The sequence below is a fragment of the Aegilops tauschii genome, chromosome 5 (assembly GCF_002575655.3).
Source record: "Aegilops tauschii subsp. strangulata cultivar AL8/78 chromosome 5, Aet v6.0, whole genome shotgun sequence".
NCBI lineage: Eukaryota > Viridiplantae > Streptophyta > Magnoliopsida > Poales > Poaceae > Aegilops > Aegilops tauschii.
Genome location: NC_053039.3, coordinates 134,238,340 through 134,259,519, shown reverse-complemented (window position 1 = coordinate 134,259,519; position 21,180 = coordinate 134,238,340).

Genomic DNA, 21,180 nt, shown 5'->3' with positions numbered 1-21,180 from the left:
GGAAAGCTTTCTTTATGTTGTAGATCTACTTTTTTCTCCCTCCAACAACGTGCACATGCACTTTTTATGGCCTAGCTAGATCTATGTATGTTTGTGGTGTTGCATATGTTTGTGGTGTTGCATATATGTTTGTGTTTGCAAGTACCGGTATTTGAAATGCGATAGTTGCCAATTTTTTGCCGGAATGTTGATTCATTTCCGTTTCGGCGAGAATTTTGGCACTATGCATTCTTTTTGGTCCTATTTTTAGGCAAAGTCATGCCAAATTTTTTCTTGGTTCTAAAATATCGTTTTGCTCTACCCCGCAGGCGACCATGGTCCGCACGATGACCGAAGGCATCGTGAATAGGTTTTTGAGCTCCGCGAAGGCCGAGATGCTTCAAAAGAACGAGACAGAGATAAGATGTCCGTGTCGAAGATGCAAGCTGAGGAGCCTTATGGACCCGGATTCCGTACAGGTGCGGGACCACCTGCTCTTGCGTGGTTTCATGGATGGCTATCGGTGGCAAGGTGATGAAGATGATTATGAAGTCGTCCATGGGGGCCGGCCGGCAAGAAATGAGGAAGGGCAGCAAGACAACCGCGGCGAGGTCGGGCGAGAAGACGAAGAATCTCCAGGACATGATCACGAAGTAGATGCAGTACACAGTCATCATGTAGAAGATGCCGGACATGATGATGAAGAAGATGCCAGAGCAGACGAAGGGCATGATCATGAAGATGAAGATGCCGGAGCAGATGACGATGGACCATCGATGGGCTGGGTGCAGGACCCTCATATTCAAGAGTTGCTTCTCAAGCAGACGGATAACGCAAGAGCTGCCGCCCGAGAGAAAGCCAAGCTGGATCAACTGGAGATAGACGCGGTTACTCCATTGTATGAAGGATGCAGGCCCGAGGATACCCGCCTGAAAGTAACGCTCATGGCTCTGGAGATGAAGGTAAAACACAAAATGACCGACGCATGCTTCACGAGAACATGTCATTCTGGCACGAACGTCTTCCCAAGGGGAACAAGTGCCCGACCAGTTTCGAGGAGGCGAAGAAAATCGTGTGTCCTCTGGATTTACCGCACGTGAAATACCATGTGTGCATGAACAATTGCATCATTTATCGGGACGAGCACACGGAGTCTACCATATGTCCGGTGTGCGGCGTCACTCGATACAAGAAGAGGAAGAAAGCTCCTCGAAAAGTGGTGTGGTACTTTCCGATCACTCCTCGTCTGCAGCGGTATTTCGCGGACCCTAAGGTAGCAAAGCTCTTGCGTTGGCACGCGGATAGGGAGGAGAAGAAGCGAGAAGATGACGCAAATGATCCGGAGATAAATAAAAAAGACAAGATGCTGAGTCACCCTAAGGATGGGAGCCAGTGGCAAGCGTTGAACTTCGAACACCCAGAATTTGGGAACGATCCAAGGAACATCGTGCTGGGCGCGAGCACCGATGGAGTCAATCCATTTGGCAGCCAGAGAAGCACACATAGCACCTGGCCTGTGTTTGTGTGGATATACAACCTTCCCCCTGGTTGTGCATGAAGAGGAAGTACATTCACATGAGTATGCTAATTGAAGGGCCGAAACAACCAGGGAACGACATCAATCTGTATCTGGGGCTGCTGAAAGAGGAGCTAGACACGCTGTGGAAAACGCCAGCCAATACGTGGGACGCCGCAGAGAAAGAATATTTCCCTATGAGAGCCGCACTGCTCATGACGGTGCACGACTATCTCGGTTACGGATATGTCGCGGGGCAGGTGGTCCACGGATTTTCTAGATGCGTCAGGTGCATGGATGACACAACGTATCGCGAGCTAGAGATCTCGGGTCTTCGAAAACCGTGTTCATGGGACATCGAAGGTGGCTTCGCGACGATGACTCATGGAGGAAACGCAAGGATCTGTTCGATGGTGAAACCGAAACCCGAAGACGCCCGCGTACGAGGAGCGGCGAGGAAATAGACGAGCTGTTGAAAAATTGGAAAGATTGCCCACTGCCGGGAAAGAAGCAAAAGGCGCCAGAGCCGGGAAAGAAGCGAAAGGTGCAAGAGCCGCTGCTAAAGGTATGGAAAACGAGGTCGGTTTTCTGGGACTTGCCGTACTAGAAGATCCACCGTGTGCCTCACAACCTTGATGTCATGCATATCACGAAGAACGTGTGCGAGAGTCTGCTTGGTACCCTGCTCAACATGCCAGAGAGGACCAAAGATGGGCCGAAAGCAAGGGCAGACTTGAAATCAATGGGCATCAGGGAGGAGCTTCACGCTAATGATGATGATGATGAGGCGAAGCGGGACACGGAAAGTCGTCGCAAAGGCAAAAGGGCCAAGAAGACCGGAAATGACTTCCCTCCCGCGTGCTTCACTCTAAGTCAGGAGGAGATCGATCAGTTTTTCACCTGCCTCGTAGGAGTAAAACTTCCTTACGGTTACGCGGGGAAGATAAGCAGATACCTAGACTCAGCGAAGCAGAAGTTCAGCGGGATGAAGTCTCACGACTGTCACGTGCTGATGACGCAGATACTTCCAGTTGCAATCCGTGGGATCATGGACGTGCACGTCCGTGAAATGCTATTTGGCCTATGCAACTTTTTTGACGTCATCTCTCGGAAGTCGGTTGGCGTGAGTCAACTCAGAAGGCTACAGGAAGAGATCGTGGTGATACTATGCGAGCTTGAGATGTACTTCCCGCCCGCATTCTTCGACGTTATGGTGCATCTGCTGGTCCATATCGTGGAGGATATCATCCAACTCGGGCCGATGTTCCTGCACAGCATGATGCCGTTCGAAAGGATGAATGGTGTCATCAAAGGATACGTTCGCAACATGTCACGTCCAGAGGGAAGCATAGCCAGGGGCTTTCTGACCGAAGAGTGCATCTCCTACTGCACGAATTATCTAGGCATCGAGAACCCCGTTGGTCTGCCCGTCAACAGGCACCTCGGCAGGCTCGCTGGATGGGGTCACCGTGAGGGTCGCCGCGAAATGCATGTCGACTTCGAGGGTCGACTCGCCGACTTTGAAAGAGCAAACCTAGTCGTGCTAAAACACATAGCCGTGGTCGATCCTTGGGTGGTAGAGCACCAAAGCTTTATTGAGAAGGCGTACAATGACCGAGGCTAACAGAGGACGGACGGAGATATAATCAAAGAGCACAACTCATGTTTCACGCGTTGGTTCAAGCAGAAGCTTTTGTCGTACCCTTTACATGAGGATTCTTCCGCGGAAGAACAACTCATATCGCCTTGTCACAGGGCGCCGAGCACAACCTGATGACGTATGAGGTGTACGATATCAACGGCTACACATTCTACACCGAGGGAAAGGACATGAAGAGCGATGGTTATCAGAACTTTGGGGTAACGATGGAATCCTACACCGGTAACGACAAGGACAGATACTACGGAAGGATCGAGGAGATCTGGGAGCTGAGCTACGCTGGAGAGAAGGTCCCGATGTTCCATGTCAGATGGGCCAAGAGCGTCCTAAAAGAAGACCGGTATTTCACCACCATGGTTATACCCGAAGCCAAATCCAAGACCGCCGGCGCAAACGTCACCGCGAAAAATGAGCCATGGGTACTGGCTTCCCAAGTGGACCAATGCTTCTTCATTACCGACCCGTCAAAACCCAGTCGTGTTGTCGTGAGGAGAGGCAAAAGGAAGATCATCGGAATGGATGAAGTCGCCAATGAGCAAGACTTCGACAAGTACGGCGACCCGAAGATGGAACATGACGACGACGATGAAGTACCAGCATACACCACAAGAAGAAGCAGGACCACCCTACCTAAAGGACGTCCGTTCAAGAGAAGAACTCCATTTACGAAAAATAAGGGCAAGAAGATTGTGAACAGATAGCTAGCTAAGATCGATTGTATTTAAATTGTAGCCTTCATTTCTCGATTGTATTTCGACATATTGAAATGATATTTCTTCTGTTCTAGTGTCCTCATGAATATTTATTTATGTTTATTATGGTATTGAATTTCTACCGCCGCCGACCCCCCGCACCCCCCACCCTCCCCCGCTCCACCGCCGCCGCCGACCCCCCGCACCCTTCCCCGCTCCACCGCCGCCGAGCACCCACCGCACCCTCCCCCGCTCCACCGCTGCCACCGACCCCCCGCACCCTTCCCGCTAGCTCCACCGCCGCCGCCGACCCCCCGCACCCTCCCCGCTCCACCGCCGCCGACGACCCCCCGCACCCTCCCCTGTCTCCTCGCTCGGTTCCCCTCCCCCCCCCCCGAGCGCCATTGCTATACAAAAAAAGATTACTAATGGCGCACCTCTCTAGGGTGCACCACTGCTATTCAAAAAAATATTACTAATGGCGCACCTCTCTGGGATGCGCCATTGCTATACAAAAAAAGATTTCTAATGGCGCACCGCGTGTGGATGCGCCATTGCTATCAAAAAAAATTCTAATGGCGCACCGCTCGGGGGTGCGCCATTGCTAACCCTCCCCCCCACTAAAATCCCCAGTCCTTTCTATCTTCCCCATCTCTCTCACCCGCCCACAGCTGCCCCGACCCGCCCACTGCCCCGACCCGTACTGCGCCGCCGCCGCCCCCGCGCCCCCGCCGCCTCCCCCGCTCCGACCCTCGCGCTTCGTAGTCTTCAGTCTTCACCGGCGGCGACGAGCCCTTCCGCCCCCACCATCTCCATCCCGTTTGAGGTGAGGCCCTCGCTTACTCCTTCGAGCCCTAGTCTTCTTCCAGCGACCCTCGCCGGTGTGCCCCAGCTATTTGATCTCAACTTTCTGAACCTGATAGAGCTGATTCGTGCCGGTGCCGGCTCACCCCGCCCGGCCGCCCGGTCCTCTGCTCCACCCCCCCTCCGCCTCTTCTTCCTCGGGGAAGCAGAGCCGAAGCAGAAGCAGAGCCGAACTCGCCGCTGTAGACGTGCTCGCCCGCCCCTAGTAGACGTGCTCGCCGTTGTAGACGTGCTCGTTGGGGCCTCTCCTCTGACGTCACCGGTGAGCCACCACGCCCTGCCCTCTCCCTATCTGCTCCTTCCTCCTTGCCCTCTCCCTCTCTGCTCGATCCCATCTCTTCTCTGTCTCCACCTTCTGTTCTTGCCTGTGAGGTGTTTGATTAAATGTCAATTCAAACGATTGATGCAGCCGCGTCCACCGGACCACCACGACTGCGTCTGCGACCTCATCTCTGCTCCGCCGCCGTCTACGACCTCGTCTGCGACCGCGTCCATCGAGGTGAGTTCTTCCATGGATCATTTTTGTTTCTTCAGTGAACTGGTTGCAGGACCTTGACTACACGCAAATTTGGGCCCGCTGTGTGTTTGTGCTCTGTTTCTTCAGTGTTTTGCAGTGTATAGCTACAGATTTTTCTCACTGTAATCTAGTGATGTAACCTAGTGTCCACTGAACGATTGGCGTGTCTAGGCGATTAATTTACTTCTATACACATAAAGATATCTTCATCTGTTAAAAAATTATGTTGTGTTGTACTAACCACAGAGTGAATAGAGTTAAAAGTTGTCTGTTTCTACATCAGTAAAGTTAAATCAGAGGCATGGTACAGTACTTCACACAAGGAGAAGAGAAGGAGATGAATGTGTTCGTTTTATATGCTATCAAAGTACGGGAACAACAAAGTTAGCTAATTAGTTAGTGACACTAGTAGGTTCTCATACCTAGTCATATCCTATGTTTGATATGATAGCCTTAGCTGTGGTGTCTTGTGAAGCGTCAGCTGTAAGTTGGTTACCCAGCATTTGTGTGGGCTTATCACACTGAACTTTCAGTAATCAAGGCAAGATATGGTCATGAAATTGTCAAGCTCTTGTACTCTTGTTCCTTGAGTTATCTTGTTTAAGCTGAGACTGCTTCCTGCAACTTCCTTTGCTTGGCAGAATGTTTCTTGTTGTGTTATTATCAAATAGCTACTGGGAACAAGTAGTGTGTGTGTGCTGATCCAAGCTCAATTTTGTTGGAACATAAGCTATTTCACATGCACGTTTTATTTTTACTTCTGAAACCAAAATGCAGTTACAGTTAAACTACTACTATAACCAGGTATCCCCCCTGAAAGTTTGGCTATCTTGTAGTACTAAACCTTCAGCTTTGAATAAATCTGGGCAAATGCCTTTTATCTAAAAAAAGGATTCAAACAAACTACTACTATTAATATCATAGCGAAGAAGTTTCAGTAGCCAAGACATGAAGCGGAGAGTATTCATATAAAAAAATTTAGAGTAGATGGAGCTTCTTTCTTTTAATTCAAACAAACTACTACTATTGATTGTTGTGGTTGCTCAACAAGTTATCTCTCATTTAGAGTAGATGGAGCTTCTTTCTTTTTCATCTCGTTTAATAAGTGGCTAATCATTTGCTATCACTTGGCAAAAATGAAAAGAAAGGAAAGAACCGTTGTTTGTAGGCAATGTGATGTGATTTCAATGTGATGTTGACAGTAGTTAATTAAACTTTCTGCTGCTGTTATGCCTGTATTCACTGCTGCTGCTGCTGTACTTGTGATGATGCTACTTGTGATCTTCTGAAATGACCCATTGGCGACTTCATTACGCGGGGATAATGATTTTGCAGGTACCCCGAGAGGCCCTTGAGTTCGCCGGAATGTCGATTAACTTCCGTTCCGGCAAATTCGGGTACTCCATATGTCCTATTTTCAGCAAAGGTCATGCTGAAATTTTCCGTGAATTTTAGCATGACTTTGCTAAAAAAATAGGACATATGGGGTACTTGCGACTAATTCATGGGCCGGGGTATCTTAGTACTTAATTAAGTAGGATCCTCTTTGTTTATTTGCCTGCATAATCTCACGATTGGAGCTGGGGGCGGCCACGTTTGAGCCATCCACGAGCCGTTGACCTCGCTCCTGTCCTGCCTGCCCACCTCCCCTACCTAGCCCTGACCGCCATTAAAGTAACCAATCAAGCTCCTCATCCACTGTGATCAGAAAGAAACTATGAAAATGACACAACAGAAGACAATACCCCCCGATCTAGTCTAAACACACTGGCTGGCTAGTAGTTAGTGTAGGTGTATATATACACATGAATCCACCTACATCTTGGAAATCCATTTAATCAGAGGAAGATGACGAAGAAGAAGAAGAGGAGGAGGAGGAGGAGGTGAGGTTGGTTAGCCAAGAGTCAAACCCTAAATGATAAAACCTTGGCTTTTAGGGTGCCTCGGTGTCGATAAAAACCTAAATGATCAATTTTCAGCCCTTGGGTTAGTTTAGTATTTTTTCACACACTCAGACACCCTCGCTTGCCATGTGTGTGAGAGAGATAGTGAGAGGAGACAAGAAGAAGGGGGTTAGGAAGGGACTTGGACCTTAGCAACAACACACTAACAGCAAATTCCTCGAGAATTAGGTTATTTGGTCAACTTAGAGATCTTGTTCCTTGACAATAACCAACTTTTTGACCAAACTTTTTTCCTATTTAGAGTGAAACATGGCCCACAATGATGAGGCCGGCAGTTCGGGCGGCAAGGCATTCTGGGAGCTGTCCCAGGAGATGGAGGAAGAACCTCACCGCTATGAGGACGCCGCGGAAGACACCGATCCTGACTACACAACAACTAGTGGCGTCGGGGATGACACCACTGATGGTGCCGCCGAGGATGCCACCATTGATGATGGCAGCGCACGCACAGATGGCAGCCAACCGAAGAGGCAACGGAAGGACCGGCGCCCGAACGTGCTCGGCACCGTCAAGGAGGAATTTACTGAAGTGAACTGCGACGGGGATCCAACGGTGCTCAAAGAATTAGTCAAGGGGTACTCGGTTCAGCTCGGGTGCATTCTCTGGAGAACAATCTCGATCAACACCGAGAACCTAAGGCATAAGGACCGAGGGAATTTGCGCAACCTCCTCTTCACGAAGCTGCACGAACGATACAAGTTCCACGCTGACTTTGCAAACACACGCCTCTCAGGGAATAAAGTGAACAGTGACGCCCTCACGAAGATGAGCACGGCCCTGTCTACTTGGAGAAGCACGGTGAAGAGAATGATTAACAAAGGTGATAGTTATGAGAAGATCAAGGCGAAAAATCCTTCGATCAGCGAAGATGACTACAAGGAGTTCAATCAAGTGCGAGAGCGGCGCATCCGAGGAATCAAGTCAGTGGGGGAAAGAGATGCGGGACTTGAACTTAGGGGTCCACAAACTCGGTCCCGGCGGTTACAGAGTGGCGGAACCTATATGGGACAAGGAGGACACGGAGCGTGCCGAGCAAGGCCTACCGCCCCGCTTCGAGAAATACCGTGAGAAGCAGACCAGGAACTATGTCAGGGCCCGGTACAAGGAGGACCCGGTAACAAAGGAGCTTACCACGGATCCGAAGACCAAGGCGCTTGAGCGTGTTCTAGTAAGGAATACACCCCCGCGTAATTAGCTCCATATGGTTGCATTCTAATTAATGAAGCCAAATTTCTAAATAGTTCACATTCCTTCCGCAGGAGACTGAAAGCAGTAGCGCGGGGTCGTCTCAGAGCTCCCCAGCTTGGGACAGCACTCTAAATAGGGCGTTGAACATAATGAAAAACAAGGATAAGCTCAGTAAGCCGTCGTCAGCTGGTCGTGTGGCCGGCAAAGGCTTGTCCACAAAATGGTCGTCATACTATAACGCTGGTGGGCGAAAGGAGAAAAAGACCAGCTCGGAAAGCCAGTCGCGCAAGGTTCAATAACTCAAGGCACAAGTGGCGCGGATTCCGGAGATTGTCCAAGAGCAAGTGCAACAACAACTGGGAACGACGCTCACCGCCATTATGCTTAGCTTGATTCAGGGGTTGCGGGCGTGGATTGCGGGCAGCTAACAGGGGCCGCCCCCGGTTCGCAGCTTCACGGCCAGCAACTTGCACAACGCGCAGGCGGCGCCATTGGTGTCTCCGGCGCCGGCACGGGCATTGGATCTTAATGCACCCGGGTGTACGCCGGCCGGCACCTCGGCAACAAGCGGCCCCTCCGTCAGTTGCACGCCCGCCGTTGGCGGTGCCTCGACATTAGCCAAGCTCGACGCCATCACGGTAACTAAGCCTCTCGGCCGATGACTTCATCTCCTTGCCTTTGACTGGGCATCCCTGACGCCCTACATGTTCTCGTAGGGCGCCGCCGACGTTCCATGCACTCTCCTGCACTTCGTGGGCGGCGAGTTGATTGATGTCGCCAAGGGCAGAATCGTTCAACCGGGCAACCCCGTGTTCCACGGTAATCCGATGCCACCCACCATGTATAGGGTTGAACTGGTTCGGGTGCTGCCAGGCTGCGATGAGTTGTTACCTCCGATTCGACCCGCTGGGGCCGACGAAGGTGATGTGATGACCCTCAGCGCCTGCGTAAGCTGGCCCCTGCTTTGGCCGAAGAGCCAGATTCGTTTGGGGGCGGGGGACACCACCCCACAGACAACACCGCCAGTCGTGCCGGCGCCAAGCCATGGCAAGACCGCCGCAACGCTACCGGACATGCCGGACATCCCTATGGCACAGGATCCGGACATGCATATGGCATAGGATCCGGACGACGACGACGACGGTACATTTACCAACGTCGATAAGTACTTTGCCGAACATGGGTACGGTGACGAATTCTTTGGGCCTCCTTCTCAAGAACCCAACCCTGAAAAAGACGACTGCGATCTAGCTGGTACCGCGGAGAAACCCAATTGCAACAGGCGTCGTCTGGCGTTCAGTTCTCAGGAGACGCCTCCAGCTGCCGCCTTCACCGAGCCTCAGATAGCCGAGGTGCGGAATATTATCAGCCCCAACACACTCAAGAAGGCGGTCTCTGAGCAGAACTCGATCCCATTACAGGAGATGAGGAAGAAGGGACGGAAACGAAAGAATAACAAGGGCGGTGCGAGCCAGCCGGCACCGAGTACGATCCGTGCTCAGGACGGGCCACCTTCACCTAAGGATATCTCGAGGAGGGTGCATGTGGCTGGTAGGCCGATGCTACCGACTAATCTGCTCAATGCTGCAACCGGTGCCATGCGGAGTCTGCATGACAGTGTTCTTTCTTTGGAGAAGCGGCGTCTCTCCGAGAATGATGTGGCATACCCGGTTTTCGTGGCCAAGGTGCCAGAGGGCAAGGGCTTTGTGGATAGCGCCATCGGGGGTACGATCGTCATGCGGTTTGATGACATCTTCGCTATGTTTAACCTTCATCCGCTGCACTACACCTTCGTTCGGCTATTTTCGCTGAGTATGGAGATGCGGATCATTAGAGACAAGACCCCGGACATCGTGATAGTCGACCCCTTCTACATGCGTGCCAAGATCTTGGGCAGCTGGGGACCGGCAAGTCGCGAGTTCATACCTCGAAGGCGTCATTCTGGCAAACCCAGATAAGGATAACTTCCTCGTGCCTTACTTTCCCGAGTAAGTCATCCCCTCACCGCCCCGTAACATATGATTTCTTAGATTTCGATCATTCTTTTTTTTCTAACATTCCGTGTTTTGTGCAGTGACACACATTGCACACTTATCCTCTTAAGCCCGAAATATTCCATGGCCACGTATTTCGACCCGGACCGTCAGTCAAAGAAAGACTACACAAATATCAAGAAAGTTCTTGATGATATTCTCCCCGGCTACGCCAGATCTGGAGGCACCTTCAGCAGGCCAGTTCGTAGGTACGACAAGCACATCTTCAGCCACAATACGACATTCCCCTGCGTCAAGCAGCCGCCTGGCGGTCAGAAGGATGCCTACTACGCCCTCCATCACATGCGGGCGATCTACGGGACCATAATCACCTTCCGCTACCAAATAATCTCAAAGATTGGGCCGCACGCTTGTCGGCAATCCAGGATGCGGACATCAGACAAGAATTCTTTCGCATCCAGTCGGAGTTTGCGGAAATCATCCATCAAGATGTCCTTTGTACCTCGGGGCAGTTCTATCTCAGACATCAACCGTCCAACAGTGAGATAGAAACAACGCTACAAATGCAGGCTGACAATGCCCGCGATTTCATGACCATCATGAAAGACGGCGGCTTCATCCACGCTCCGGTCCCTGAGTCGAGTCGAAAGTAGTGATGCTATGTAGTTCTGAAATGTCGATTGGCTCATGTTGTAATATTAAACTTTAATGAACTTGTATGTCTCTTTGGTTTGGACAGCCGTTCAACTTATATGTAATCGATGCTATTTATTAGTAGGACCATGAATCGTGCTATTAATGTGTTGCTTTTATCTTCCAATCCTTTTGTTGCATACTTATATATTGCTTATGTATTGTCTATGAATTTCTACTAACGTTTTGTTTGGCTAGTGCATAGAGATGCCATCGTATGTCGTGTACAAGGGTAAGGTTCCCGGAGTCTACGACGACTGGGAGGAGTGTCAGAGACAGGTTCACCGTTTCAGCGGTAACAGTTACAAAGGGTACACCACTAGGGCGAAGGCGGAAGCTAGATACGCGCGCTATCTAGCGGGAGAGAGGAGGGAGCGGAGGAGGAACCGGATGAAGACCAGTTTCATCGCGATGATGCTAATCGTGATGACCGCAGCTCTCTTCTATGTGATGGTAGTTTAGATGATCGATATCGACTTGTAATGTTGTAACGCCCACGATGCGGCTATATCTCCCACGTGTCGAGGCACGACTTAGAGGCATAACCGCATTGTGGTTTTGTCGCAAGAAGGGTCATCTTCACACAATCCCATGTAATGAACAAGAATGGGATAACGAGAGTTGGCTTACAATCGCCACTTCACACAATACATAAATTAATTCATACATCAACCAAAATCCACACATAGACCGACTACGGTCAAATCCAAATGAAAATAAGATAACCCCAAATGCTAGATTCCCGATCGTCCCAACTGGGCTCCACTACTGATCATCAGGAAAAGAAACATAGTAACGACCACGTTCCTCGTCGAACTCCCACTTGAGCTCGGTTGCGTCATCTGCACTGGCATCGTCGGCACCTGCAACTGTTTTGGTAGAATCTGTGAGTCACGAGGACTCAGCAATCTCACACCTGCGAGATCAAGACTATTTAAGCTTATAGGAGAGGATGGTGTAATGAGGTGGAGCTGCAGCAGGCACTAAGCATATATGTTGGCTAACATACGCAAATGAGAGCAAGAAGAGAAGCAGCGCAACGGTCGCGAAGCTAGAAATGATCAAGAAGTGATCCTGAAACTACCTACGTTCATGCATAACCCAAACCGTGTTCACTTCCCGGACTCCGCCGAGAAGAGACCATCACGGCTACACACACGGTTGATGTATTTTAATTAAGTCAAGTGTCAAGTTCTCTACAACCGGACATTAACAAATTCCCATCTGCCTCATAACCGCGGGCACGACTTTCGAAAGATAATACCCTGCAGGGGTGTCCCAACTTAGCCCATTATAACCTCTCACGGTCAACGAAGGATAAACCTTCTCCCGGGAAGAACCGATCAGTCTCGGAATCCCGGATTACAAGACATTTCGACAATGGTAAAATAAGACCAGCAAAGCCACCCGAATGTGCCGACAAATCCCGATAGGAGCTGCACATATCTCGTTCTCAGGGCACACCGGATAAGCGAAGCGTACAGGTACCAACGTAACCCAAGTTGCCAAGGGACGGTCCCGCACGGTGCTCTAGTTTGGACCAGCACTCAGAGGAACACTGGCCCGGGGGTTTAAATAAAGATGACCCTCGGGCTCGCGAAAACCCAAGGGAAAAAGGCTTAGGTGGCAAATGGTAAAACCAAGGTTGGGCCTTGCTGGAGGAGTTTTATTCAAGGCGAACTGTCAAGGGGGTCCCATAAATCACCCAACCGCGTAAGGAACGCAAACTCAAGGAACATAATACCGGTATGACGGAAACTAGGGCGGCAAGAGTGGAACAAAACACCAGGCATAAGGCCGAGCCTTCCACCCTTTACCAAATATATAGATGCATTAATTGAATAAGAGATATTGTGATATTCCAAAATATCCATGTTCCAACATGGAACCAACTTCAACTTCACCTGCAACTAGCAACGCTATAAGAAGGGCTGAGCAAAAGCGGTAACTTAGCCAAACAACGGTTTGCTAGGAAAGGATGGTTAGAGGCTTGACATAGCAATATGGGAGGCATGATATAGCAAGTGGTAGGTAGTGCAGCATAGCAATAGAACGAACAACTAGCAAAGCAAAGATAGAAGTGATTTCGAGGGTATGGTCATCTTGCCTGCAAGGTTCTCAGAGTTGTCGAAAGCTTGATCCTCGTAAGCGTACTCAACAGGTTCCTCGTTCACGAACTCGTCTCCCGGCTCTACCCACAGCAAGAACACAAGCAATGGAACCATAATCAATCACGGGAAATGCACAAGCAACATGATGCAAAACATGCATGATATGCGAGATGTGGTATGCGATGCATATGCGTGCTCCGGAAGAAAAGGAATGAACAAGGCAGTAACTTGGCAAACCAAGTATGCCACTGGAAAGATGAGATGATTTCGGTCGAAATCGATATAAAGATCATCGGAAACGGATGCACGGTTTGCAAATGGCAAGCAAAACAAGAATGACACGATTCTGCGATTAACAGCATGATAGCACTTAGAATACAACAAGTAACTATGCTACAGCACCCCAACATAGCAAAAAAACATATGACAGTAATCTACAGGAGATGCTTGACAAAAGATGAACACTGAGCTACGGCTAGATCACACAATAACAGGTTCAAACAAGCATGGCAAAAGTGCAAAAGGTATCAGGTTCACAGACTTGGTAAAATTACTGGACATGGCTGAAACAGCATCAGGTAGCAATGTTCAGAGCAAGCAACCAACATTCTACAGGAACTTAACATAGCAAAACAAGGCAAGGCATGAATCTACTAAATGCATAGAACAAAAGTCCCTTACTGACCATGAGCCAAAAAGGATCAGAAGATATGGGGACGACCAGGCCATTTGTGCTAGATCTGTTCCCTCTTGTTTGTCGGGTGGAACGAAGGCTCTCTGCTACACTCAACATGATCTCCTATGGGGGGAAACTATCACTACTCAACTCGGTCATAACCTCCCTAATCATCTTTGCTTTTGTACTCTCAAGCTGCCAGTGAGCATTATTGAACTTCTGGACAAAATCAGACGCAAATGCTTATGGACCAAAAAAACGGAGAATGGGGATTCTTGCAACTCTCTTGCGGCTTGGGACATGGTCTGCCAACCCAAGGCTTCGGGAGGCCTCGGTGTCATTAATCTCAAGGTACAAAGTGATGCCCTCCTGCTAAAATACCTCCACAAATTCTATAACCGATGGGACCTGCCTTGGGTGGAGCTCATTTGGAACACGTATTATAGCAACAAGATCCCCCATGCAGCTGATCCCTGCGGGTCCTTTTGGTGGCGGGATGTGATGAGACTAATGCCAATTTACCGAGGGATTACAAAAGCCCAAGTTCACACGGGGAATGACATTCTCTTCTGGAAGGATCATTGGATGGAAGGTATTCTGGCAGAAACACACCCGCGGGCTTTCTCGTTCGCCACCCAGGAGGATATTTCTGTTAGAGATTTCTTGGGGGCCACGACTTTGCGCGAAACGTTTCATCTGCCGCTTTCGGTACAGGCACATGCAGAGACTAGAGATCTTCAACGTCTTGTACGTGACATTCAACTGCAAGATAGCCTCTCAGGGAATGATTGCTGGAACTGTACTTGGATGACTCAGAAGTACTCGGCCAGCAAATACTATAACTTTTACTTCAGGGAGGTTCGGGCCCATCAAACTTTTACCTGGCTTTGGAAGTCCATGGTTACAATGAAAATAAAGGTTTTTGGGTGGCTTCTTCTATCTGATAGACTTAACACCAGAAACATGCTGAAGCGAAGACACTACAACATTGGCAATGACTATACTTGTCCCCTCTGCGAGTCCAACGTGGAAGAAGCACTTGAACATCTTTTCTTTGGTTGTGCCTTCAGCAAGGATTGCTGGTCTGATATTGCCATTTGCTGGAGTTCTCAAGGCTCACGATTGGATTGGATAAGCACAGCTAAAACTGTATGGAACAAGCCAATGTTCATGGCAATATTTTTACAAGCTGCTTGGAGCATCTGGAAGGAACGAAATAATAAAGTCTTCAGAAGAATAGCACCCACAAAAACATCCTGGATCTCAAGATTAAAAGAAGACCTATCTCTCCTAACTCATAGGGTTGGAGATAAACACATCTCCTTTCTAACCTCCTTTGTAGCTACCCTTTGATTTGTTACTTTCCCACCTCACAACCATCCCCAAAGGGGATGGCATGTACAGCTCCATATGTAAATCCCCTCATTTATTAATTTAATTACACAGTAGGAGGCTCTCCTGCTGTTTCAGGTGTCAAAAAACATAGCAAGTTCCGTTAACAGATTTCAGACTTAGCAGAAAACAGAGCATGGCAGTAACAGAAATTATGTGGGCATCTTGGTGAGCTTGATTCACTCATCACAAGGCAATGCATGACAAAACAAGCATACCTACAGCAAGATGGCATGTTTATGATGCTATTCATGGCAAGAGCAAATACATAGCATGTATGGATCAACTACAATAACCTTGGCAAAATTGAATATCATGTTAACATTCTGCCAAAAACATTTTATAGCAAAAGTAGAGCAAGATTAAGACATGCTATGGCACTCCATAATTGCAAACAGGGGCATGGATGCATAAAGCACAACTATATCTACAAAACATCCTTAGTGAACATACCCAGAAGAAGCATGGATCTCACTGTAGACACATGGATGCATGGCAACAAAATAACAGTTGTACAGACTGAAAATCCAGTCCCTGGAAACAGAAACATCATGAAGCCTAGTTTGCATGCTTGTGCTAGTCACCACATAGATCACAAAAATACATGGCATACACCTCTGTAAAGATGGCATGGCATATATCAAAACACCTGTAGAGCTCATGCCCATAAGATGCACACATCAAATGCAAAAAAAATAACAAATCCTCAAGTTCTGATAAGTAACAGCAGTAAACATCATATAGCACTCTTGCACCAGAGATTTGGGCCTCAAGATCGACTCAAACGAGCATGGCACAATGGAACAAAAATAAAGAGCATCTCGAGACGAACATTTCGATATATCCCGCATGCAAAACGGAGCCATGTGCACGGAGATATGATGCAGAGAACATGGCAACATAATGCAATACATCTCGGGACTTAGAGAAATTCGAGGGAGGAAAAAGTCAACCTCTCGTTTAGATCTGGATCGGGCCGCTCGCCGGAGCTGCGACGGGAGGAGTGCGCCGGCGTGGAGAGGAGGGAGAGGGAGGCGGCGGCGACCGGTGTGGGGCTCGGGGGAGACGGGGCCGGCCGGAGGAAGCCGGAGAGGGCTCGGGGAGGCGCCGGAGTCGGGGGCCGCGGCGGACGCGGGCGGCGTCGGCGACCTGCGGTGGACGGTGGGAGGCGGCGATGGTGGCGACCTGGCGGCGATGGCGGCGGGGCACGGGCGGAGGACGGGCGGCGGAGCACGGGGGCGCACGGGTCCGCGGGGGCCGGCGAACGGGCCCGGCGGGCCGGCGGCGCGGACGACGTACGGGCAACACGTGGCGCGGCGTGAGTGGGCGAGGGCGGCGGCGGAATTTTTGTCCGGCGCGGACCGGACACGTCCGGCAGCGCACGGAGGACGAAGGCTAGGGTTAGGGTGGATTTGATCCGGAATTTTCGGGGGAGGGGTGTTTATATAGGCATAGGGAGCTAGGAGACTCCAAATGGAGTGCGGTTTTCGCCCACACGATTGTGATCGAACGACCAAGAGCATGGCGGGGACTTAGATGGGTTATTGGCCTGTTTGGAGGGGGTTTGCTGCAACACACAAAAGGACTTTGCGATTACCCGGTTAACCGTTGGGGCGTCAAACGACCTCCAAATGGAACGAAACTTGACAGGTGGTCTACCAAGGCCACTTGACAAACCTCGGTCCATTCCGAGAACGTTTAACACCCGCTCACGAAAAGAGACAAGAGGGGTGCGCCGGTGCACGTGGGAGTGTCGGGTTGCAAAACGGACAACGGGGAAAATGCTCGGATGCATAAGACGAACACGTATGCAAATGAGATGAACATGATGACATGATATGGGATGCATGACATGAACAAAATGCAAAACGAAAAACAAAACCCGACCACGAAGGGAATATCATAACACATAGCCGAAAATGGCAAGAGTTGGAGTTACAAATATGGAAAGTTACATCCGGGGTGTTACAAATGTGAAGACAAACTCGCTACTCGCGGTTTCGAGACTTGTAATGTTCTAACTTTGTTCGGTTTTTTGAATTCGGAGACTAATATGATGAATTGTATTCGGAGACTAATCTTCTATTGTATTCGATAACTCTGCTGTTTATATGTTGTGTTGTCTATATTTTGTGCAGTAATATGTTTTGTAACCTGTGCAAATATCAGAAAAGAAAAAATCCCTAATATTCATACTAGTGGCGCACCACCCAGCACTTTAGTGGCGCACTCAAAATGCACACTAGTGGCGCATCATCAACAAGTGCGCCATTAGTAAGCCAGAGCACATGGTTAAATATGGCCCCCTGGGAGGCATTCTAATGGCGCACCGTATGGTATACTAATGGCGCACTACATGGTGCATCATTAGTATCTGGTATACTAATGGCGCACCTGTGGTGCGCCATTAGTAATAAAATCTAATGGCGTGGTGCTAGTGGTGCACCTGTAGTGCGCCATTAGTAGGCAAAACAGGTGCGCCACTAGCAGGGCTTTTCCTAGTAGTGATACATCCAAGCCCGTAGACCATCTAGCGACGACTACAAGCACTGGAGCGAGCCGAAGGCGCCCTGCCGTCTTCGCCCCTCCCTCATCGGAGCCGGGCAAACTTTGTTGTAGTAGACAGTCGGGAAGTCATCGGGCTAAGGCCCCATAAGACGAGCGCACCAGAACTGTTATAAGGGATGGAGAGGGATTGTTGTGGAATATGATGGATTGATGTATTATTGAGCCTCGAGGGCGAGTATATATTGAGTACAAGACTTGGAGGGCAAGAAGCCTCTCTTGGAGATAAGGTAGAGACGGATTACAAATCCTAGACTACCAAATACATGTAACCCAAATATATCTCCAACATCCCCCCGCAGTCGTAACGGTAGCGTCGCAGACAACATGAGCGTCGCGGATGGTCAGACTGTAGAGAAAAGCAGCCGACGGACTGACATCCCCCTGCGGTCGTAGTGGGAGCATCTTGGATGGTGTCGCGTCGCAGACATGTTGACTATAGAGGAGGCCGACGAGTTGCTCAAGCGGATGATAGCCCTTCGTGTTGACGTCGAGTTAGTCAAGAGCGTAGGGTGGTGTAGCTATGGTCGAGGTAGCCGTGCAAGGGATGCCGTGGTCGATGTCGAGTCGGGGTGGCCGGGTCGAGGTAGTCGTCGTGGACCGGGAAGAAGGGCGGCGGCTGCTAGTTCAAGAACGCGGCGGCGGTGCTCGAAGTAGGCGAGGAAGAACCCGACAGCGTGATGAAGACCGGCGCGGCACATACCACACAGAAGTCGACGCGCGTGGACGGCGAAGTGGACCGCGTGCCACAACGCTACGGCCCGAAGGGCAGACGCAGCAGCAGAGCGCGGGTCCGGGCGACGGTGGGGAAGACCTCAGGGCGGCGGCACGGACCACGTGCCACACTCGCTACGGCCCAATGGGTGACGCAGCGGCAACGCAAGGGTTGGTGCAGCCACGGGGATGCCCTGGAGCGGACGGCCTCGGGGCGGCGGTGGACCGCGGGCCGCGGCACAACGGCCCAAAAAGGCAACGCAGTGGCAGCGCGCGGGTCAGTGCAGCCGAGGGGAGCACCACGGGGCGGCGGTAAGGACCGCGTGCCATGCTCGCTACAGTCCGATGGGGCGATGCAGTGGTAGCGCGAGGGTCGGTGCAGCCCCAAAGACGGCCTGAAGTGGACGTCCTCGGGGCGACGGTAGACCGCGGGCCGCGGCACTAGCTACGATCCAAAAAGACGACGCAGCGGCAGCGTGTGAGTCGATGCAGCCGTGGAGAGAACCGCGGGGCGGCGGCGGTGCGGTCCGACGGGATGGCACAGCGGCAACCCGTTGTTCGTTTGATGAAGACGGGCGTGCTTGATGACGATCTGCATAGAAACCTGTCGAGGTACGCAGTGGACTGCAACGCACGGGATAAGAACCAACTGCAGCGCGTCCGTTGTTGCAGGTCACACGGCTCCTGTTAGCAGGACAGCACAAGAGCACATGTACACACGGAGGCCGGTCTCATGGTTTGCACACATACAACACGTGAGGTCGTGGCGAACCAACCTGTGGTTGGATGGTTAGAGGGACTGTGGTATCCCCAGCCCACCAGGGTTCAAATCCTGGTGCTCGCACTTATTCCTTGATTTATTTCAGGATTTCCGGCGATGGGCATTCAGTGGGAGGAGACGTTCCCGTCAACGACGAGGTGCCTACGGTGACTTCGTAAATTTCAAGATAATATGTCGGTTCAGTCTTTCGGAGGTGCTCATAGGGGTAGGGTTTGCGTGTGGTGCGTTCATAGGGGTGAGTGTATACGCGTGTATATGAGCGCTTGCGTCTGTACTATGTTCAAAAAAACACGTGAGGTCGTGAGCAACCTGGAGACAACCTGCCCGCGTCCTTGTAGCCAGGCCTTGCGGCGCGTGAGGCATGCAGAGACCGGTCAGCCAGCGCCCGGCACTCGAGCAGGCAGCCATCGCAGGCCAGGCAGCGCAGAACGCACAACATGAGTGGCCGCCGTACCCGCACGGCTGTGCGTGAAGTCGGCAACTGATCCAGGCGAAGACAATGAGGATGTCAATGAAGGAGACACGCATTGTCGATGACGGACGGCGGCGGGCGACATAAGCCGATCTGAGATGGAAAACCAAAAAAGAACCGTCGATCAAGACGACCAGCAAGAGAGAGAAAAACTCCGATCAATGGATCGGGAAAAAGGCTCTCTAGGGCAGCCGAAAAACACGATCGGCGGGGCGCCTTGCAGCGGTCATGGATGCCGACCGCCCCGGGGACGACGGCTAGGGTTTAGAATTGAGATAAGGCTGATACCATGTTAGAAGGGATAGAAAGGGATTGTTGTGGAATATGATTGATTGATGTATTATTGAGCCTGGAGGGCGAGTATATATTGAGTACAAGACTTGGAGGGGAAGAAGCCTCTCCTCGAGATAAGGTAGGGAAGGATTACAAATCCTAGACTACCAAATACATGTAACCCAAATATATCTCTAACAAGAACAACAACCACCGCTGATGAAGAGAGGCGTACATCGGAAGGATCCAACCTGTAGACACACAAACACAGACGAACAAAGACAGGATCCACGTGGATCCGCCGAAGACAAACGCCGATCAAATCTCGCGAGCTTTGTCGGAGACAAACCTCCACATACCCTATGAAGATGCTAGAAACACCACTGGGACGGGGACTAGGCGGGGAGAATCTTATTTCATCTTCAGAGAACCGTCGTCGCCTTGCCTATGTGAGAAGAACACAAACCCTAACAAAACTCAAGAAAGCATGAAAAAACAGAGCCCTCCCACCAGCAAGGGCCAAGATCCACCGTACATACATACAAGTATGTATCATGCACTAGCTCAATTGTTTTACTAGCATTATTGGCAATCCATGGACAAAGGCTCTTGTTTTGTCAAGTATTGTTGAATAATATAATAAAGATGGTTGTATGCATTGTCCGATGCAGAGGCCAGTAGTCATCCTCCTTTTCAAAAATAATCGAAAAGGCTCCTATGTATTGTGTAATGTGTTGTAACACGCATGATAAGTCCACAAACAAATTACTACCAACGAGAGGAATTATCTAACGAGTCTTCATCTCGTTTCCTCCCCGAACCCTAGGTGGCAAGGGCAAACTTTTTCTTCCAGACTTCACTGGTGAGCCGGTGGATTCTCCTTCCCTCTGTCTGCTGCACCGGCGGCTGGTGGCGGGGAGGAGTATCCCGGTGCGTCTGCTTCGGTTAGTAGTTTGGGTTAGTATTTTTTTAGTCCTCATAGGTACGATGTTTGGGTGGGTGGCGGCACTTCTTCTTCGAGTTTGTCTTCCGGGTTTTGATCCTCCTCGAGTTCGTCCGTTTGAATGTAGTTGACAGAGCTCCGACGTAGATTCATGTCGTCTCCTTGGGGCTGTGAGGTTAGGGTTTC